Source organism: Schistocerca nitens, chromosome 10 (assembly GCF_023898315.1).
Source record: "Schistocerca nitens isolate TAMUIC-IGC-003100 chromosome 10, iqSchNite1.1, whole genome shotgun sequence".
NCBI classification, from domain to species: Eukaryota; Metazoa; Arthropoda; class Insecta; order Orthoptera; family Acrididae; genus Schistocerca; species Schistocerca nitens.
The window spans coordinates 83267319-83289490 of record NC_064623.1 but is presented as its reverse complement, the minus strand read 5'-3'; positions in this window follow the sequence as shown (position 1 = coordinate 83289490).

Genomic DNA, 22172 nt, shown 5'->3' with positions numbered 1-22172 from the left:
AAATAGTTTGGACAAGAAGAGAATAGAAGCTTTCGAAATGTGGTGCTACAGAAGAATGCTGAAGATTAGATGGGTAGATCACATAACTAATGAGGAAGTATTGAATAGGATTGGGGAGAAGAGAAGTTTGTGGCACAACTTGACCAGAAGAAGGGATCGGTTGGTAGGACATGTTCTGAGGCATCAAGGGATCACCAATTTAGTATTGGAGGGCATCGTGTAGGGTAAAAATCGTAGAGGGAGACCAAGAGATGAATACACTAGGCAGATTCAGAAGGATGTAGGTTGCAGTAGGTACTGGGAGATGAAAAAGCTTGCACAGGATAGAGTAGCATGGAGAGCTGCATCAAACCAGTCTCAGGACTGAAGACCACAACAACAACAACTTCTCATTAATGGCCCATCATCTTATCAAATACAACTACACTCCTGCGTGATATGTGAAATATACATTATTTAGCTAAAGTCATAAATCACACCAGTAGGTAGCAACTAGTATATAACAGATTGAATAAAGACTGCTTGTAGTTACCAGTAAGTGTCATTAAAGACAGAAGTTCAGTGTTAATCGTTTGTGTTAGTAACCACATTTTCGCCAGCGATGAACTGCTCTTGTATTAATTATACTCTCAGACTTCTTCCATTGAATATATTACAGATATTCGTGTAGTTTAAAATTTGTATACTATACTCTTTGGTGATCGTCTGTCATATGTGTCTTTGATGACATTTATCTGATAACTGACAGCTGTCTTCACGCATTCAGTTATAAACCGGATTCTGCTTGTTTGTGTGGTTTATGACGTTAGCTAAATTATGCATATTGTACACATCATTGTGGAACATTGTTGTATATGATATGCAGATGAGTCATTTATGAGAAGTATGTATAATGTATTGTAATTATCATCAGCAAAGAGAGCAATCACGAGTGGAATTTTTGATAATTTCACGAATCTTTCAATTATTTCGAAATATAGAAAACATTTTCTAAAGAATTCAGTTAATTGACTAGTTTAGTGCGGAAGGACGCATTGCCACAACTCATTATGAACTTAACTGAAACATGTTGTTGCCTATATAATCTCTTAGCTGTCCAAAATTTCTGATCGACGAACTCAGCAATTTTGGGAGGCTTTTGCACGACGATTTGGAACTTATTCTGTGGGACAGAAAACTTTTGGCACTAAATAGACCTGCAGTGATTTTGACTATATTGAGAACAGTGCTGTTACGATTATAACAAATTTTCATAGTAATCGACACCTAAGGAAGACAGAATCAGCTTTAAAAATACTGTATTGGTCTTAACTGTTAAAACCAACTAAGAAATCGTTCACATTTAAAAATTTTGATACTCAAAGAGCATGAATGGCGGGGAGAATGTTTGCTGGCTGTCGTATTAGTATACCTCATTTGATTAGTTCTTTTTGAATTACGTGAGCAGATGGCTTTTCAGCGGTATTTTTTACTATGAGATAACACATTTCAGCTACAGTCAACGGATTCTGTTTAAATAAAATAATCGAAAAGTGTGTCTTCAAAAGATATTTTATATCAGCAGGCATACGCTAATAATGTGTTACACGCCAACAGCGTCTACATGCAGTAAAAATGTGTTTGCTACACATAATTTGATTCAGGTGTACAGAGGTGTGGTCTAGGAGCGAAATACGCTGTAGATGTATTTTCTGGTGAAGCAGGGTTACGATTGAAACTTGGTATTGCAAAAATGGCTCTGAGCACTATGGGACTCAACTGCTGAGGTCATTAGTCCCCTAGAACTTAGAACTAGTTAAACCTAACTAACCTAAGGACATCACAAACATCCATGCCCGAGGCAGGATTCGAACCTGCGACCGTAGCGGTCTTGCGGTTCCAGACTGCAGCGCCTTTAACCGCACGGCCACTTCGGCCGGCGGTATTGCATTGTTAAGTATTTTTTTTTTGTTTGTTTCCCGTTGTGTAATGTAATTCGATGCTCAAGTTGCGACGTGTGTGGGTTACGCAATGTAATTCGAGAGGATAAAATATTTCTGCCTTTAACCTGCAACTTTATTTAACTGAAAACAAAATACGAGCAAATACTGCCACGTGCGGTGCATTCCGTTGTATTAAATGCAATCGGTTGGCGCTAATTGAAACATATTTCTACGAAGCGCACACATAGTGGTGTAGAGCATAAATTGCGTAGTCTATTTTTAGTGGTGGGGGGGGGGGATGGATTTATGAACTTCACGTGTGTCATAAGACTTTAATAAATGGCGTACAGAAGCAGTTTTGAGCTATAAAAGCGGCAGATTTGGGCTGTGGATAGGGGGCAGGGAATATACACTCCTGGAAATGGAAAAAAGAACACATTGACACCGGTGTGTCAGACCCACCATACTTGCCCCGGACACTGCGAGAGGGCTGTACAAGCAATGATCACACGCACGGCACAGCGGACACACCAGGAACCGCGGTGTTGGCCGTCGAATGGCGCTAGCTGCGCAGCATTTGTGCACCGCCGCCGTCAGTGTCAGCCAGTTTGCCGTGGCATACGGAGCTCCATCGCAGTCTTTAACACTGGTAGCATGCCGCGACAGCGTGGACGTGAACCGTATGTGCAGTTGACGGACTTTGAGCGAGGGCGTATAGTGGGCATGCGGGAGGCCGGGTGGACGTACCGCCGAATTGCTCAACACGTGGGGCGTGAGGTGTCCACAGTACATCGATGTTGTCGCCAGTGGTCGGCGGAAGGTGCACGTGCCCGTCGACCTGAGACCGGACCGCAGCGACGCACGGATGCACGCCAAGACCGTAGGATCCTACGCAGTGCCGTAGGGGACCGCACCGCCACTTCCCAGCAAATTAGGGACACTGTTGCTCCTGGGGTATCGGCGAGGACCATTCGCAACCGTCTCCATGAAGCTGGGCTACGGTCCCGCACACCGTTAGGCCGTCTTCCGCTCACGCCCCAACATCGTGCAGCCCGCCTCCAGTGGTGTCGCGACAGGCGTGAATGGAGGGACGAATGGAGACGTGTCGTCTTCAGCGATGAGAGTCGCTTCTGCCTTGGTGCCAATGATGGTCGTATGCGTGTTTGGCGCCGTGCAGGTGAGCGCCACAATCAGGACTGCATACGACCGAGGCACACAGGGCCAACACCCGGCATCATGGTGTGGGGAGCGATCTCCTACACTGGCCGTACACCACTGGTGATCGTCGAGGGGACACTGAATAGTGCACGGTACATCCAAACCGTCATCGAACCCATCGTTCTACCATTCCTAGACCGGCAAGGGAACTTGCTGTTCCAACAGGACAATGCACGTCCGCATGTATCCCGTGCCACCCAACGTGCTCTAGAAGGTGTAAGTCAACTACCCTGGCCAGCAAGATCTCCGGATCTGTCCCCCATTGAGCATGTTTGGGACTGGATGAAGCGTCGTCTCACGCGGTCTGCACGTCCAGCACGAACGCTGGTCCAACTGAGGCGCCAGGTGGAAATGGCATGGCAAGCCGTTCCACAGGACTACATCCAGCATCTCTACGATCGTCTCCATGGGAGAATAGCAGCCTGCATTGCTGCGAAAGGTGGATATACACTGTACTAGTGCCGACATTGTGCATGCTCTGTTGCCTGTGTCTATGTGCCTGTGGTTCTGTCAGTGTGATCATGTGATGTATCTGACCCCAGGAATGTGTCAATAAAGTTTCCCCTTCCTGGGACAATGAATTCACGGTGTTCTTATTTCAATTTCCAGGAGTGTATTTGACTGCTTTGAATGAGATCCGCGTTAGGGTGGGATACATTTTAACCAGGGAACCAGGAATGTCGAATTAATAACTCAAATCGAGTAACAAAGGAATATTTTTGTGTCAGCACTTTTTGCAACACCATTTTATGTGCATATTGATAACATGAGTCGATTTAATGATTAAAAGATATTGGAAACAGATAAGAAATTCGTTTTTAAGATGTCGCGCTTTGTAAATGTGAACAAATCTCCTATCCGTTCCGTACAAACGTACGGAGATTCAAATTAATAATCGGGAATTAGTATAGGCAATGTTGCTGTTAAGAAGTGTGGTATTCATTTGTTGCCCTATAAATGCTAATGTAAGATATTTTAAAGCTGACACGACATCCCTTGCAATGTTTGTGATGTATGCAACAATTGGAAGTGTTTTCTTCCGGCGATAGTTTGCAACTATTTTGTGAGAAGACAGACAAAAATTACAACCGCGTCGGAAGAGGCCACATTATTAGCGTATGCCTGCTGGTATAAAATATCTTTTAAAGACACAGTTTTCGATTATTTTATTTAAACAATGTCCGTTGACTGTCACTGAAATGTGTTAACTCATAGTAAAAAATACCGCTGAAGATGGATGTGCACCGTGTCATCCACCAAGTGTTCTGTAAATTGCCCTGTTCTTTATATGAAAACAAAATGTATAGAAAATGCTACGTCCGAGCATATAAACTTCATTCTGTTCTATGGTAATTATTTCCTTATTTAAGTTTTATACGATACTGAAGAGCACAGCCCTCCCTCTTCATAAGGCTGAATGTTTAGCTGGTTTCGGAAAGCATTTCTCACATCTTACCAGGAAGAAACTGTTCCATGGCAATGATGTGGAATACAGAATTAGTTGCTAAAATTTTTATAATTTCCACCAAACATACACGGCGTGATCCATCGAGTATATATGTATTTTGCAATAGTCAGCTTCCCTTCCTTGTATAGCAAAAGTTCACAGTTCCATACGAAGTATAGTCTAGATTCGTCAGATGATACTAAAATTAAAATTCAGGTAACAAATGTGCTTAGCATATGATGTGGGATATAGTCATGGTCTAATTATCACTTACAAACCTCATTCTCTCATTGCGTAAGTTATACGTTTATGATAATCTCCTTTCGATAGCCGTCGTCGTAACTACAGTTTTCCGACGACATTTGGCTTTGATGTTTTGTTTCGGTGAGAAGGATTTAGAAAACTCTTAGACGCGTAAAAATCGCTTAAATCTGTAATGTGTAAACACTAAGTACGTTTCCATCCGCCATTCCACGTCTCCTATTGAATTAATATCTCCACTAGACTTCCTACACGCTTCCAGGTTGGTCTTGTACGTATTTGTAATGCAATCCACACACCTTCCAGTAGTAACATAAACGCACAGCCATTTCAGTTTTCCAGCAGCGACCAAAGGCACATTAGTTACTTCTGAGAACCTTCCACTGCTGGTCGATTCGCAATTAAACAGCAGACGAGAGCAGCGCATTGACCACAACAAATGTAGAAGATACGTGGTAACCTACGCCTTGTATTCTGAAGACGGATTCGCACTGCCACATCTACAATGCTGTCAACAATAACGCCACTGTTAACGAATGTGACCAGCTTTCAGGTTGTAACAAAAGAGAGGCGCCATTAGGAAGTTTTCTCTCGTGTGGCGTATGTCATTTATGGACTGCATAGCAATGGCGGTACTACCATTTAACTGCTCAGTAACGGTAAAGCAAGGCGAGAAAAATTCTCTTAGGAGACAAAGGAAAATTCATTAGAAAATACAATAGGATTATCTTCATATCTGATAGTGTTTCTTCTATGGATATACGCTGGGCAGTATTCTTAAGTGTCCGACGCTAACATAATTTAAACAGAGTATACAACAGTGTCCCTCTGCGTCAAACATGACTCATTTGATATTATTTTGACCTTCTAGGAATCACCTTCATGAACAGTGGTTATTTACTTACTCACTCAGTTATGGGTTTCGCAGATGGTTTGTTCGATTTCTATCAAAATGAAGTGTAGCGAGTCAGTTTAGAGATAATGTATACACGATTTGCTTGCGTGTATGCCTACCATGCAGGGAATTTACAGAACACAGCAGCTTAAATTTAACAAAAATAAACAGATCATGATGTCACTTCTGATGATGCAAGAGAGACATAAATTTGAATAGCAAAGTAAACAGATTTTCCTACGTTACTGAACATGCTTCCAGCGTTCATTTGAATGTCAATCAACAGTGTCACAGGAGCTGTCCAGGAGAAATGGGTTCATATTGGATTTAAAACTCGCTTTGGTACATGTCAGTCTTTTTATTTGCTAAGCAAACGCTGAATACATGTGTACGCATCTTTTTAATACAATTTTCAGTTTTAAATTACTCGCTGTGGCGTTTCGAAACCTGAGCGCCCAGTTCAGACACTGCAGAATTGACAACATAGGTACATATTTTTTTATGGGGTTAGTAGGGTCATTTTAGATGCGTTAATTAGTGTATACGGGTATTACACAGAACAGCCACCACGGTACTTACTGTTAGCGGAAACAAGCTGCTAATGGCAGTTTTAAATAATTATTACGGATATATACTTTTGCCAAATACGTTCTGTGTCATAAATTCTTGATCAATCCATCTTGAAAGAGCATATAAAGGCAGTGACACATGTCTTTGACGATGCTGTACCTGATAGGAACCTTTAGCATCAGACTGCACCTAGTTTAAAAGGAAGACGTTTGTGATTAGAAACGGCAGTTTATATTCTCCATCTTGACATACATACCGACTTTAACGTTAAAAAAAGGCTATATGGAACATAGTTTGTAAGCTACGTGGGGGATTTATTGCCCGGTTATAAAAGAATAGAAAGACGATGGACGAGAGAAGCAGCTAGAATACACTTAAGTAAAAATGCAGTAAACTCGATATGTAATCACACAAACAGCAGCGTACGCTATAAAGACATTGGAGAAAATTCACGCAGAGTGTATTTAACAGAGACAACAGCCCCTCACACACACAACGATCGTTTCTTAGACCTTAAATTTTACCAGCGTCATTGAAAAGGTGTGATTTATCGATTAGGTATTTATTGCTCTGTCTGTGTACACTACTTACCGATTTTATCCGGTGGAATCCGTACGTCACGACATTCGTTTTTCGTAGTCTTTTCCATATCGTACTGCAATGTCAACTTCTGACGCATGTTTGTTACTTCTTTTTCTCTGCGCTGTTCTGATTTGTGTTTCTCGAAATCAATTTCTCTTTGATGACTGTACCAATTTACGAACAAATGGGGGTGTGAATTTAGTCTACATAAAGACATGTATTGTGTATAAATTAAGATAGCTTTGCCCATTTAGGTGAATTGTTGAAAGTTTTACTGTTTCCTCGCTTGATAGCCAACGCAATCCATGGCGTACTTTTATCTCCGTCAGTATGTTTCTTCTCCTCTTGTTCGAGTGTCCCTTACATTATCCGCACAGATGTGATCATGAAACTGAATTATTCTGCAGCCTTCTGCAGTGCTAGAGATTTAACATTTCCTTTCTTCTGTTCTTTTTCCTTGTAACGAACAATTTTCAGCTTCACACAGCAAACGATTTCCAGCTTTTTGTATGGTACTGTCTACATGTCACCGAATTTTGCATTTTAGGTTGATGAGTGGTGATGATTCTAAAATGCAAAATAGGTAATAAACATGTCGTGTATATATCATTTCTTTTCCATGTACATGAATACGAAACGTTGTCAACTTCGTATTTATCACTTACAGATCTTAATCAGCCATCACCTATGTCTTTATGATAATCTCCTTGGCGAACCTCTGACTATAACTTTAAACGCCAGACGATAGTTTGGTTTCAAACAACATTTTGTTCACGTTACTGCTTTCCTGCTACGTTCAGCCAGATAATACACGCAACAATTTTTGTGACACTATGTGAGAATGCGGTCATCCATGTATGGTACAATTTTCTTTTTATTACGAATTAGTCACAGTAGAATCACATGCCATTGGGAGTTGTATGAAACTGAAATTATTTTGTCACTCTGGGCATGTCAACAGGAAAATGGACATAAAGCTTGTCACAAACTGAGCTTTTCGTTGAGGAGAAAAGAGTGGTTTTAACCTCTGGACAAAAAACACACGGTGCTGAGCCGTATAATATTGCTAGCAACTGGCATTGATCACCAAGACCTTTCATAAAAAAAGGATAGTTCAGTGTCCGCAATCAAAATGAAACGTTTCCAGTCCCAATTTTATAACGTCTTTCTGGAAAGGGCAAGATAAATATTTCACTTTTCTTCTTTTATATTGACAGTGTATCAGTTTGTAGAACGTTCTACAGTAATACGCAAATTTCGCACAATGTGCTTTTCCCTCTGCCATAGCAAGAGTATCGTGAGTGATTTTTAATCTTAGACCTGCACACAGTGTCCTTATAGATTCTGTAGACGCATTTTGATTTCTTAGGCGTTTTACGTGAGGTAAAATAATACCCTTTAGAACGTTTATTTGGGTGCATGAATATAAGGAGGTGATAGTACCATTGGTTCTTAGAAAAAATGTGACAAGGAATATTACATTAACAGTGGCTTAAAAACCAGGTGAAATACTTGTCACTGAAATCACTTAAAATGAAAGCGGAGATGTTTTTCTAAAAGTCTTCGCCTACTCTTAAGAGACTGTACGACGATTCGTGACCCTGTACGCCCTTTCAGATTTTAATTTGTATGCCGTCAATCATTCTATTAAAGGGAATAAGTTAATGGTTCCGTTGAAAAGGAAAGAAACGTTTCACTCTACAATCATTGCCCTATCCTCTGACCGACTCACACCCCAGTCTTTGTGCAGTACGAGCAAGAGCTTTCTCTCTATTAACATCGAAGAGATATTGAACTTCAACTTTCTTTCCTTACCTAACTGTATTTTTTCTGTCAAGTATAGGTATGGTGTGTGTGCACCACCGCAACAAGACACATGTTTGTACCTGATATTAGTGAGTTCCTGGAGAATACTTTTGACAGGCAGCAGTCAGCTCGTTATCCTGGATGGAGAGTCATTTACACATATTGGAGTAATACACTAAATTGCCGATCGCTGTGGCCGAGCGGTTCTAGGCCCCTCAGCCCGGAATCGCGCTGCTGCTACGGTCGCAGGTTCGAATCCTGCCTAGTGCATGGATGTGTCTGATGTCCTTAGGTTAGTTAGGTTTAAGTAGTTCTTAGTCTAGGGGACTGATGACCTCAGATGTTAACTCCCATACTGCTCAGAGCCATTTGAATGCACTAAATTAAAACTAAACTCCGACCGAAGAGGCCATGAAGGCCCAAAGGTACCGACCGGCAGCCATGTCATCCTCAGTCTACAGGCGTCACTGGATGCGGATACGGAGGGGCATGTGGTCAGCACACCGCACGTCACCGTATGTCAGTTTACGAGACCGGAGCCGCTACTTTTCAATCAAGTAGCTCCTCAGTTTGCCTCACAATGGCTGAGTGCACCCAGCTTGCCAACAGTGCTCGGCAAACCGGATGGTCGCCAAACCAAGTGGAAACCCAGCCCTACACTGCTTAACTTTGGTGATCTGGCGGGAACCGGTGTTACCACTGCGACAAGGCCGTTGGCAGAGTAATATACTGTCTGATCAAAATTATCTGTACATCCTTATGTAATGCAGAATCAGTCACTAGGTATCACGAGATGCAGACCTGCCGGTATAAAAGGTTGTTAGCAGAGATGCAGTAGGAGCAAAATGCATCCTTCAGGACAGCTCAGTGACTTCGAAAGTCGTCTAGTTTCACCCGAGTGACAAATCCATCAGGAACATTTCAACCCTTCTAAAGCTGCCAAGCGGTCTGTTGGTGATGTGGCTGTCAAGTGGAAAAGCGAAGGAACAACCAGAAGTAAGTCAAGAACAGGCAGATCTCATGTAGTGACGGGCAGGGAAACTCGAGCAGTGCGCACGGGGGGTTGTCGAATATCGCATGAAATCAACGGAAGTAATCACTTGATGAGTTCGAAAGTGGTACTAGTTGTATAGCTACCACAATGACTGACTATAGGTTGCTAACAAGAATTGGGTACAATGGTCGAACAGTTCCTCGTGAGCCACGCAATTCTAGAGTCAAAGCCAGGCAAACCTGAGGTGGTGTAGAGACGCTTCTGGATGACAGGAACGAGTGATCTGGAGTGATGAATAACGTTATACCGTGTGGCGGAAGGGTTTTGAGCTTGACGATTCCTGCCATTACGTGTAGTGACAGCAGTAAAGTACGCTAGGAGAGGCACTGTGTACTGCGCTCAATAGAGGAACATTTCGGAGACGGTGATTGTATCAGCATGAGAAAGTACCGTGTCGTAAAGCAGCGTGTTTTAAGCAGTAGTTTGCTGACAATAACGTTTCTGAAATGGACTGGTCTGCCCGCAGTCCCGATATGAATCCAATTGAACACCTTTGGAATGAGTTAGAACATCGCCTTCGCTTCAGATCCCAGCGTCCAGAATCACTATCTTCTCTGGTTTCTGCTATTGAAAAAGAATTTACGAGCGAGGTGGAGCAGTGGTTAGAACACTGGACTCGCTTTCGGGAGGACGACCGTTCAATCCCGCGTCCAGCCATCCTGATTTAGGTTTTCCGTGACTTCCCTAAATCGCTCCAGGCAAATTCGGGGATGGTTCCTGCGAAAAGGCACTGCCGACTTCCGTCCCTGTCCTTCTGTAATCCGATGAGACCGATGACCTCGCTGTTTGGTCTCTTTCCCGAAAACAATCCAACCCAATCCAGAGAATTGGCTGTTATTCCTCCACAACCATTCATATACCTTAATGAAGGAACCCACACTAGAATTCAGCCCGTCGTAAATACAAAGGTTGGGCACGCACACCGTATTAAATTTGTAGGTTGTTTTATTCACCCAGACATGTTTCGACACCTACGTGTCATACTGTGTGGCTCAAATTTTATTTCTGATACATTGCTGGCGAAACTGCGTTGTTGTAGATGGGTTTACGTGCCCTTTTCTTATCGGTTTTGACAGCATGTCAGATTTCCCGTTCTGTTGTGTATCTCTGATGGATATCTCTTTATATTGCTGTTAGCTACACTGTTTTCACACTGTTATTTATAAAATTTCACTCGCATCTTCAAACGTACTCTATACTCATTGAGTACGTCAAGTTTTGTGGAAAATAAGTGCGAGGTTGTGAGCCAAATTTTATAAATAAAGTATGAAAACAGAGTAATCAATAGTAGTGGAAAGATATATCCACCCGAAGTACGCAACAGGATGGAAAAAATGATATGCCGTCAAAAACGAAAAAATTAGGGCACAAAAATCCATCTATAATAATGCTGTTTCACTTGCAATATAAGTTTCAGAAAAAGAAAATTGACCCACTTAAGATAACACATAGATGTCGATATATGTCTGGGTGAATAAAATAAATAAATTGTGGTTGCATAAGGTAGATTTTTGAAACATTCCAAATTTTAAATGACAAACACGGAAAACGTCAAGAGATGCTTCGAACCTGAGTAAGGTGATTTACCGAGTTAACGTTCACCAGGAAGTGTCAGGTTCCTTTTGATCAGATAGAGTATACTGTGCGTCACAGGGGAATATAATATGGCTGTTGCTGTTCATGTTGTAGGTTAATTACCCAGCGGATAGCTTTAGTTGAAATCTGAGGGTTTTCACAGGTGGTGCGACAATATTTGAGGAAAATATATCCGGTAAAAATTGGACCAATATGTAGTAAGGTCCCGAAATAATACCAAACTCGTATGTAGGTTACAATGTAGAGAAGTGCAATAACGTGTAATTCAGCAAACGTAAAAGCGTGATATTCCTTGATTACATGCTTGATTAGATACAAATTGGGTCAGTAATGTCACAGAAATAATAGGGAGAAGCAGTGTATAGAGAATGGCAGTGGAACCATCGCATGGACTCTGTTACAGATCGGGCAAATAGCATTGGTAAGATACTGGGAAATTACAGTCTGTTTACGACAGAGACTGCATAAAAACAGTTTTGCGGCCCATCCTTGAATATTGCTCAAGTTTTATGTAACCAATATCAGGTCAGATTGACAGGATACATCGAGCGAATGTGAAAAATTGTGTGGTGCGAATGGTCGCAGGCGTTTCTCACTGGCGAGAGGGTGTAACAGACACGCCCAGTAGAGTTACTCTAAAGATTGTTGTTCTCGAATCTTCAGTCCAATGACGGCTGTGATGCAGCTTTCTATGCTATTCGATCTTGTGCAAGCCTCTACATTGCTTCGCGCCTATTACAAACTACATCCATTTGAACCTGATTAGCGTATTTAATTTTTATCCCACACACACTTCCTTCCGTCACCATTGTAACAAATCCTTGCTGTATCAGGTCGTGTCCCATCAACCGACCCCTTCTTCTAGTCAAGTTATGTCAAAATATCTTTTTCTCCCAATTCGATTTACTACCTCCACATTTATTACTGGCTGCACCCACCTAACCTTCAGCATTCTTCTATACTACCACATCTCAGAAGCTGCTATTCTCTTCCTAAGAGACTACACCATCAGAAATGACTTACAAACTCTTAAATTTATATTTGATGTTAACAAATTCGACTTTTCCAGGAATCATTTTTCTTCCTATTGCCAGTAGGCATTTAATATCTTCTACACCTTTCCGAATCCAATTCGCTCAATATCACCTGACTGAATTTGAATACATTCTACTATCCTTGTTCTACTTTTGTTGGTCTTCATCTTACAAGCACTTTTCAAGACATTTATTCATTTCTTCTGACGGAATTACAATGTCATTGTTGCAGTTTTCCTTTTCTTTCACAAATATCAACAGCTTTGGAAGTTATTGTACACTAGGGAACCTGACAGTGCTTCGCAACTGATAAATATCTATGGGAATCGGATGTTGTTGTTGTTGTTCTTGTAGTCTTCAATCTGAAGACTGGTTTGATGCATCTCTCCATGCTACTCTATCCTGTGCAAGCCTCTTCATCTCCATATAACTATTGCAACCTACATCCTTCTGAATATGTTTACTGTATTCATCTCTTGGTCTCCCTCTATGATTTTTACCCCCCCCCCCCCCCCCCCACTTCCCTCTGGTACTAAACTGGTGATCTCCTGACGTCTCAGAACGTATCCTACCAAACGATCCCCTTTTTTATTCAAGTTGTGCCACCAATTTATATTCTCCACAATTCTATTCAGTATCTCCTCATCATTTACGTGATCTATCCATCCAATCTTAACCCTTCTTCTGTACCAACACATTTCAAAAGTTTCTATTCTCTTAGTGTCTGAACTGTCTGCGCACCACGATTCACTTCCTGGCAAGGTTTTACTACAGATAAATACCTTTAGACAAGTCTTCCCAACACTTAAATTTGTATTCGACTTTAACAAATTTCTCTTCTTCAGAAACGCTTTCTTTGCCATGGCAAGTTTATATTTTATATCCTCTATACTTCTACCATGATCAGTTAATTTGCTGCCCAAATAGCAAAACTACTTCTTTAAATGTCTCATTTCCTGATCTAATTCCTCCACCATCACGTGATTTAATTCGCCCACATTCCATTAGCCATGTTTTGCTTTTACTGGTGTTCATCTTATATCGTCCTTTCTACCCTGTCCATTCCTTTCAACTGCTCCTCCAAGTCATTTGCCGTCTCGTTTGACGTCTTCGACAGAATTACAATCTCATCGGCAAAGAACAAAATTTTTATTTCTTCTCCATGGACTTCAATTCCTACTGCAAATTTTTCTTTGGTTTCCTTTACTGCTTGTTCAATGTACAGGTCGAATAACATCGGGGCAGACTACATCTCTGTCTCACTCTCGTCTCAACTATTCCTTCCATATCACGTCCTTCGACTCCCACAATTGCAGTCTGGTTTCTGTACAACTTATAAATAATCTTTACCTCCCTGTATTTTATCCCTGTTTCCTTCAAAGTTTCAAAGAATGTAGTGGAACCATCACTTTCAAAAACCTTTTACTACATCAACAAATTCTATAATCGTCGGTTTGCCTTTGTTCAACCTATCCCCTACGACAGGTCACAGAATTTGTATGGCCTTGCTTGTTCCTACATTTCTCTGTAACCCAAACGGACCTACCGCGAGATCGGCTTCTACAAGTTTTCCATTTTTCTGTAAACAGCTCGTATCAGTATTCGCAACCATGACTAATGAAACTAATAGTTTGGTAATATTCACACATGTGAGCACCTCTCTCTGTTGGAATTATTACACTTCTCCTCAATTCTGAGGGTACTTCGCCTGTCTTCTGCATCTTGCACATCATGTGGAATAGTTATGTCATGGCTGACTCTCCCAAAGCGCTCAACAATATGACCTGAAATCTCCTAGCATGTTTGTAACACTGTCGGAATCGGCTGGCTACAAATGTAGCAACACATCTCTGAATGCTAGTGGCTGAGTTCACTAAAATTCTGTGCTGTTCGGTAATTTAACTGAAATAGTAAATGTGAAAAATCTCCTCGTTAGCCGGAATTGTGTATTATCTACAAATGCATCAGTCGCAAGGACCCTTCCTGAATGGCTAAGCAACAGGAAATGTTATACATATAAATCCAGTCTTGGCAACGTACAGCGTAAAGAACTTTAAGGCTTAGAAAATGAAAGATTCTGTATCATTACAGCATGAGCAAAAAATTCTGAGGTTCAAATGGACAGGAATGAAGCAAAAACGCACGAAGAAGTTTTTCGCACTAAAATGTGAAATGCGTCAGGGATAATAAAAACCAAAAGTGAAACTCAACACACGAATATCTATATACCTTCTGTGTAAAAATGGCCACTTAAAAAAACTGGACAGAAAGTTGTTTAATGCTGCAGTCATGACTCAAGGGTTAAACGGTTGTTTAACTGATAGACAGGAAAGACAGAACTTTAAACCTGATACAAGTAGAGGCTTTTTAATTTAATTTTTTATGACTACTCGTCTTTCAGCGTTATTCTAAGTACAGAAAGTGTCATGACAACGAAAATAGGCAGCAATTTTTATTTCAGATTGAAACTAGTTTTGTACTTCTTTGTTTCAAGAAGAGTTTTTTTATGCTTTCATTCTTATGGAAAATTATGCCCCTCAACATTAGATTACAGTATATGACTGCATATATGAATCATAGTCGGCGACTTGCAGGTACAGTCCATGTGCCAAATGTCATCCAACGTGAAAATTATGTTTCATTATGAACTAGCGACCAGCTTCTGCTTCGCACGGATAGCAAGAAGTATACACAGCCAGAATACTTGTTCATAATGTGTGGTGATACACACAAACCTTACTTGCAAATCGTCTATCTACCAGTGAAAACTGTATCAAAATCCCTACCGCAGTTCCTCCTGGGACTTTTACATACAGACAGAAGAACGCAGCGAGGGACTTGGTTTTATTAAATTTATAGAAGATTGGCGTGGTGAAAGGTAATTCCACCAAATTTTTATGTGATAACTCTTAAAGCTTTTTAAATGATACAGATGTTATTAACATTCTATATCTTTATTCGTCATGTCTACATACACTCCTGGAAATTGAAATAAGAACACCGTGAATTCATTGTCCCAGGAAGGGGAAACTTTATTGACACATTCCTGGGGTCAGATACATCACATGATCACACTGACAGAACCACAGGCACATAGACACAGGCAACAGAGCATGCACAATGTCGGCACTAATACAGTGTATATCCACCTTTCGCAGCAATGCAGGCTGCTATTCTCCCATGGAGACGATCGTAGAGATGCTGGATGTAGTCCTGTGGAACGGCTTGCCATGCCATTTCCACCTGACGCCTCAGTTGGACCAGCGTTCGTGCTGGACGTGCAGACCGCGTGAGACGACGCTTCATCCAGTCCCAAACATGCTCAATGGGGGACAGATCCGGAGATCTTGCTGGCCAGGGTAGTTGACTTACACCTTCTAGAGCACGTTGGGTGGCACGGGATACATGCGGACGTGCATTGTCCTGTTGGAACAGCAAGTTCCCTTGCCGGTCTAGGAATGGTAGAACGATGGGTTCGATGACGGTTTGGATGTACCGTGCACTATTCAGTGTCCCCTCGACGATCACCAGTGGTGTACGGCCAGTGTAGGAGATCGCTCCCCACACCATGATGCCGGGTGTTGGCCCTGTGTGCCTCGGTCGTATGCAGTCCTGATTGTGGCGCTCACCTGCACGGCGCCAAACACGCATACGACCATCATTGGCACCAAGGCAGAAGCGACTCTCATCGCTGAAGACGACACGTCTCCATTCGTCCCTCCATTCACGCCTGTCGCGACACCACTGGAGGCGGGCTGCACGATGTTGGGGCGTGAGCGGAAGACGGCCTAACGGTGTGCGGGACCGTAGCCCAGCTTCATGGAGACGGTTGCGAATGGTCCTCGCCGATACCCCAGGAGCAACAGTGTCCCTAATTTGCTGGGAAGTGGCGGTGCGGTCCCCTACGGCACTGCGTAGGATCCTACGGTCTTGGCGTGCATCCGTGCGTCGCTGCGGTCCGGTCCCAGGTCGACGGGCACGTGCACCTTCCGCCGACCACTGGCGACAACATCGATGTACTGTGGAGACCTCACGCCCCACGTGTTGAGCAATTCGGCGGTACGTCCACCCGGCCTCCCACATGCCCACTATACGCCCTCGCTCAAAGTCCGTCAACTGCACATACGGTTCACGTCCACGCTGTCGCGGCATGCTACCAGTGTTAAAGACTGCGATGGAGCTCCGTATGCCACGGCAAACTGGCTGACACTGACGGCGGCGGTGCACAAATGCTGCGCAGCTAGCGCCATTCGACGGCCAACACCGCGGTTCCTGGTGTGTCCGCTGTGCCGTGCGTGTGATCATTGCTTGTGCAGCCCTCTCGCAGTGTCCGGAGCAAGTATGGTGGGTCTGACACACCGGTGTCAATGTGTTCTTTTTTCCATTTCCAGGAGTGTATTTATTTGCGAACATAGTCACCCAGATGAAGAACATGTTTCTCGCAACGAGAGACCAATTTGCTGGTACCATCACTGTAGAATGTTTGTGTTGACCGAACCTCAAGCTAGCCTCCGCTTGCACCTTTTCATCGCTATCAAAGTGAACTCCTCGAAGGTGTTCTTTAAGTTTTGGGAATAGATGAAAATCAAAAGGGGCCGGGTAGGTACTATATGGAGGATGATCGATCACAGTGAACCCAAGGGGTCGGACTATTATAGATGTCGCAGCGCTCGTGTGTGGTCGTTTTGGACTTTTTGTTTTTTTTTCATATACTGTATCTGTGTTTGTCTGTCCAACTTTTGTGATTGCCGTTTTTCGAAATGTCCATTTATTTTTCAACTGAGCGACCTACTGTGGTATTTGTTACACATTTTTTGTTTTCAGGATGACTGCCTTCAGCAGTAGCTGGCATTTATGTATTAATTATTATTCTGTTTTTCTGTCTTTAGTGCAACTAAGGAGACCCGACACTATTCGCTTTTATTGACAAAGCATCTGAAGGGGTGGTTCTGTAAACATAGCGTATATAACATACACCTAGATCTTGAGAGTTAACGAATGAAAAGAGCTTTTACTTAGGAATGTGAGATGCAATTCACTTTCGGCGTTTATTACTGTTTCCTATTTGCTTCGAAGTCGGTATATTTACAGACACACCACTGGTGATGGTTTGTCATTCAAAGAGAAATACTTCCGGTCTGCGCTTGTTGTTGTTGTGGTCTTCAGTCCTGAGACTGGTTTGATGCAGCTCTCCATGCTGCTCTATCCTGCGCAAGCTTCTTCATTTCCCAGTACCCACTGCAACCTACATCCTTCTGAATCTGTTTAGTGTATTCATCTCTTGGTCTCCCTCTACGATTTTACCCTCCATGCTGCCCTCCAATACCAAATTGGTGATCCCTTGATGCCTCAGAATATGCCCTACCAACAGATCCCGTCTTCTAATCAAGTTGTGTCACAAATTTCTCTTCTCTCCAATTCTATTCAAAACCTCCTCATTAGTTATGTGATCTACCCATCTAATCTTCAGCATTCTTCTGTAACACCACGTTTTGAAAGATTCTATTCTCTTCTTGTCTAAACTATTTATCGTCCATGTTTCACTTCCATACATGGCTACACTCCATACAAATACTTTCTGAAACGACTTCTTGACACTTAAATCTGTACTCGATGTTAACAAATTTCTCTTCTTCAGAAACGCTTTCCTTGGATTGCCAGTCTACATTTTATATCCTCTCTACTTCGACCATCTTCAGTTATTTTGTTCCCCAAATAGCAAAACTCCTTTACTACTTTAAGTGTCTCATTTCCTAATCTAATTCCCTCAGCATCACCCAACTTAATTCGACTACATTCCATTATCCTCGTTTTGCTTTTGTTGATGTTCATCTTATATCCTCCTTTCAAGACACTATCCATTCCGTTCAACTGCTCTTCTAAGTCCTTTGCTATCTCTGACAGAATTACAATGTCATTGGCGAACATCAAAGTTTTTATTTCTTCTCCATGGATATTAATTCCTACTCCGAGTTTTTCTTTTGTTTCCGTAACTGCTTGCTCAATATACAGATTGAATAACATCGGGGATAGGCTGCGCTTAAGACGGAGAAAAATAATAATTGATACGTATTTTGTTTCTTCTATATTGATGAATTTTCCTATGTTCCATTTTTTCTGTGGTAATTTCAAATTTGGGTATTAAAAACGACTTTTTAGCTCACATAGTAACATAAACATTAAATTTTTATTACAAAAGAAAAAAATCTCAACAGGAACAGCATTTGGAATAGGCCAATATTTTCAAAGACCTTGGTTGCAGTTTACGTTCAGACAATTCCAGTGATATTGACCACAAAATTAATTGAATCATTCTTTAGTTTATGCGGCTCAGTTAAAAGAACATAAGACGCTGAAGCCAGTCTTGAGTCAATGGTAAAGTTTTATAAAGCGGTGGCAGTCCCTACCATCCTATATGTAACAGAGAATTGTACTCTTGACAGAAAAATAATAATGAATAAATGGACTTTCTGCGCTCGACTGTAGGATACAAAAGAGCTGTAAATGGACGCATAAGACTCAGATTACGTCTAAAGAACAGAATGGAGGAAATTAAAGCATATCATGCAAAATGGTTACATAATATTGAATGAATGGCCGATAATACAATACAAAATTAAAGTATAGTTACAGAACCGTAGGGAAACATAAGTAGAGGAAGATCACATAAATGTTTTCATGACCAATTTAGAAATCCTTAACTCTTAAAAAGACTAATCGTTTTTCTTCTTGATCACGGTAATGATAATGATGATAACAATTACGGTTTTGTGTACTCCATTCTTTACGTCTGTACCACAATATAACTGTGTTTACTTATTGTGTCCTGCCTTATTATGGGGATTTTCATTGCATTCCACTACTACCGTTCCACGATTTCACCATTATGTTTTTAAACCCGCATTTTCTGCATTTCTTGCCAACACTACAGACAAAAAGGAAGTAACCAGATACGCACGCACGCACACACACAATATATATATATATATATATATATATATATATATATATATATATATATATATAATCATGCCGCCTGCCACGAATTCCAACCGCAACGTCAGAATTGCCTCTCTCGTGCCTTTACCTTTCCTAAAGCCAAACTGATCGTCCACTGGTGCATCCTCAGTTTTCTTTTCCATTCTTCTGTATATTATTCCTGTAAGCAACTTGGATGCATGAGCTGTTAAGCTGATTGTGCGATAATTCTCGCATTTGTCAGCTCTGGTCGTCTTCGGAATTGTGTGGATGATATTTTTCCTAAATTCAGATGGTGTGTCGCCACACTCATACATTCCACACACCAATGTGAATAGTCGTTTTGTTGCCACTTCCCCAATTATTTTAGAAATTCTGGTGGAATGCTATCTATCCCTTCTGCCTTATTTGACCGTAAGTCCTCCAAAGGTCTTTTAAATTCTGATTTTAATGCTGGATCTCCTATCTCTTCTAAATCGACTCCTGTTTCTTCTTCTATCACATCAGACAAATCTTGCCCCTCGTAGAGACTTTCAGTGCATTCTTTCCACTTATCCGCTCTCCCCTCTGCATTTAACAGTGGAATTCCCTTTGCACTCTTAATGTTATCACCCTTGCTTTTAATGTCAACGAAGGTTGTTTTCACTTTCTTGTTTTCTTGAGTCTGTCCTTCCGACAATCATTTATTTTTCGATGTCTTCACATTTTTCCTGCAGCCAATTCGTCTTAGCTTCCCTGTACTGCCTATTTATTTCATTCCTCAACGACTTGTATTTCTGTATTCCTGACTATCCCGGAACATTTCTGTACTTCCTCCTTTCATCGATCAATTGAAGTATTTCTTCTGTTACCCATGGTTTCTTTGGAGTTACCTTCTTTGTACCTACATTTTCTTTCCCAACGTCTGTATGGCCCTTTTTAGACATGTTCATTCCTCTTCAACTGTACTGCCTACTAAGCTATCCCTTATCGCTGTACCTATAGCCTTAAGAGAACCTCAACAGTATCTCGTCATTCCTTAGTACTTCAGTATCCCACTTTTTTGCGTATTGATTCTTCCTGACTTTTGTCTTAAACTTCAGCCTACTCTTCGTCACTACTATATTGTGATCTGAGTATATATCTGCTCCTGGGTACGCCTTACAATCCAGTGTCCGACTTCGGAATCTCTGTCTGACCGTGATGTAATCTAACTGAAATCTTCCCTTATCACCCAGACTTTTCCTCCTCGCCGTCCGGAGTGGCCGAGCGGTTCTAGGCGCTTTAGTCCGGAACCGCGCGACCGCTACGGTCGCAGGTTCGAATCCTGCCTCGGACATGGATGTGTGTGATGTTCTTAGATTACTTAGGTTTAAGTAGTTCTAAGTCTAGGGGCCCGATGACCTCAGATGTTAAGTCCCATAGTGCTTAGAGCCATTTGAACCATTTTGAACCTGTGCTATGCCTCTGCATCACTGCTCACTGCTGAGCGCCAACTTCAGGGGTCTGTCTGGAGAGTACATGTACTCGGCCCTGAATTACACCTATCAATTTTCTCCTGCAAAATCACGAGTTGTGCACTTTTGCCGACTCCGAACTGTGCACCCGCTCCCAGAAATTTATCTTGGTGACTGGTTACTTGAAGTTGTTGAAACTTTTAATTCTTAGGTATTTTATTTGACGACAAGCCAACTTGGTTGCCATATGTCAGCCGGCTAAAGGCAACTGGCAGGAAGATGCTAAATGTTCTCTGTTTTCGTAGTAACTTCTCTGGGGCGCGGACCGCATGGTTCTTCTGAGATTTTACAAAGCTCTGATTTTATCCCGCTTGGGCTATGGATGCGTTGTCTGTGGGCCGGCAGTACCGTTGGTACTGAGATTGCTAGACCCTGTTCACTACACAGGTGTGCGGTCGGCAGGGGGGCCTTCCGTACGAGCCCTGCTGACAGCCCCCTGCCGGAAGCTCGTATCCCACCACTGCACGTTACACGACAGCCGCTTCTGTCAAATTATGCAGTCACATATCAATTGAAGACATAAAAGTCTGAAAATGAGTCCGTGATCATATTTCTGGCACTTTATTTTACAGGTCCGTATTTTTTTACTCTTCACTATTAGCGGTTTCAGCTACTGCCATCTTCATATCATAAAATATTCTGATGTAGTATCAACGTCAAACTAAACATGTAGGTACGTAGTAAGACACTTACTATGTACCTATACGCAGTTACAATCTGTCAGATGCCTGTTCACCTATGTCACTCAACTCTCTTGCACAACCAACAGTTCAAACTGTCTACAATGCTGTCAGTGGCATTGTAGCGAGAAGGAAGCGACTCTGCCTTACTTCTCTGGTTTCTGTGTCACTAACCTGGTGTCTTGCTGCTTCGGTAGTTCCTCGTTGAGCAGTAGTAGCGCTCAGGCGCCAGATTCCGTGTAGGTTGCGATCCTGCTGGAGTGGAGTGTTTAGCGATGCAAATTGTTAATTGTTAACAACGTTTGTACTACACTCGTTTTAATAAAGAAAATACTTTGGCACACACGTCACAGAATTTGCAATATGGCACCTCTGGGCTACGCCTTTATAATCAACCCTTTACAAAACATTAACACAGTTCTCCCTTGCCATACTCTTGATAGACACTGCCCACGACTCGTGGCGTTCTGATAACTAACCTTTATATCTTGTTTAATAGATGGAATATTTACTCGCGACCGTTCTTTCAGAGCCGCCCCCGGAAACTCGACCGTGCGTTTTGAGTGACGCCTCGCTACTAACTCGCCCTGTCTTCCCGAAGGACAAGAGAAACCCCACCTTTCTCCCTCAGCC